Raw genomic sequence first — 1,094 nt, 5'->3', positions numbered from 1 at the left:
TCTCTCTCTCTCTCTCTCTCTCTCTCTCTCTCTCTCTCTCTCTCTCTCTCTCTCTCTCTCTTTGCTTCTGAGGGTTTTATGCAGCCCAGGCTGGCTTAGAACATTCTATGTACCTCGGATGACCTTGAACTTTTGGGGTTCCTGCCCCCACCTCAGTATCGTTTGAGCTTAGTTCCAGTTTAAAACCCAAACTTCCTGACCCTGGACTCAAAGCCCTCCAGAAGATGGTGACAACTCTTTGGTTTATCCTCTTACTCTCTTAGAATCTTAACAGTATTTCAGTGAGAATAACCTAGCCACTAGGTAGCTAGTGAGGGGCCAGGAAGGACAAGGTCAGCTTTCAAGGAAGGAAAAATAGAGACAAGGGGAAGGGGCAGGAGAGATGGCTCAGAATTAATAGCACTGAGTACTTTTCCAGAAGACCCCGGTTCAATTCCCAACACCCACACGGCAGCTCATAACTGTCTGTAACTCCACTTCTGGGAGATCCAACATCCATGGCAAAACACCAGTGCACATAAAATAAAAACAAATAAGTTAAAAAGAAAAAGAGAGTTGGAGGGAAACTTGAATAGGAGTATTTAACAGGGAGGGGGAGGGGAGGGAAAGGGGCATCTGTGGGCAGGGATAAGTAGCACTAAAGAGGCTCTTTGAAATGCCTTATTAAACCGCTACTGTAGAAGCTTCCTCAAGCATACACGTATGTGAAAGGAATTTAAATAGAGCCACCAAATGATAAGGGAAGACAATGCCTTAACTAGACATCTTATGCCACCAAGTAAAACATCCGGTACCAGGAAGGGGTTAAATTTTGTTGAATTATTGGTCAAAGGGGTTCCGTAGATGCTCTCAAACATCACAGACTATTGCCAATGCTATTGGTCAGTGCTCACCCCCAACCTGAGAGTAAGACCCATTGCTGAAGACAATATTGCCAAAGACTATGATGAGAGCCAGAGGTAGTGGGTGACTCCATAGAAACAGCATCTTTCAGACACAGCAGGACAAATGCACACATGGGCTCACAGAGGCTGTGACAACACACACAAGACCTGCACAGGTTCAAACCAGACAAAATCCCAGCACAGAGAAGG

Source organism: Microtus ochrogaster, linkage group LG7_11 (assembly GCF_000317375.1).
Source record: "Microtus ochrogaster isolate Prairie Vole_2 linkage group LG7_11, MicOch1.0, whole genome shotgun sequence".
Classification (NCBI taxonomy): domain Eukaryota; kingdom Metazoa; phylum Chordata; class Mammalia; order Rodentia; family Cricetidae; genus Microtus; species Microtus ochrogaster.
This window is presented reverse-complemented; position numbering follows the sequence as displayed.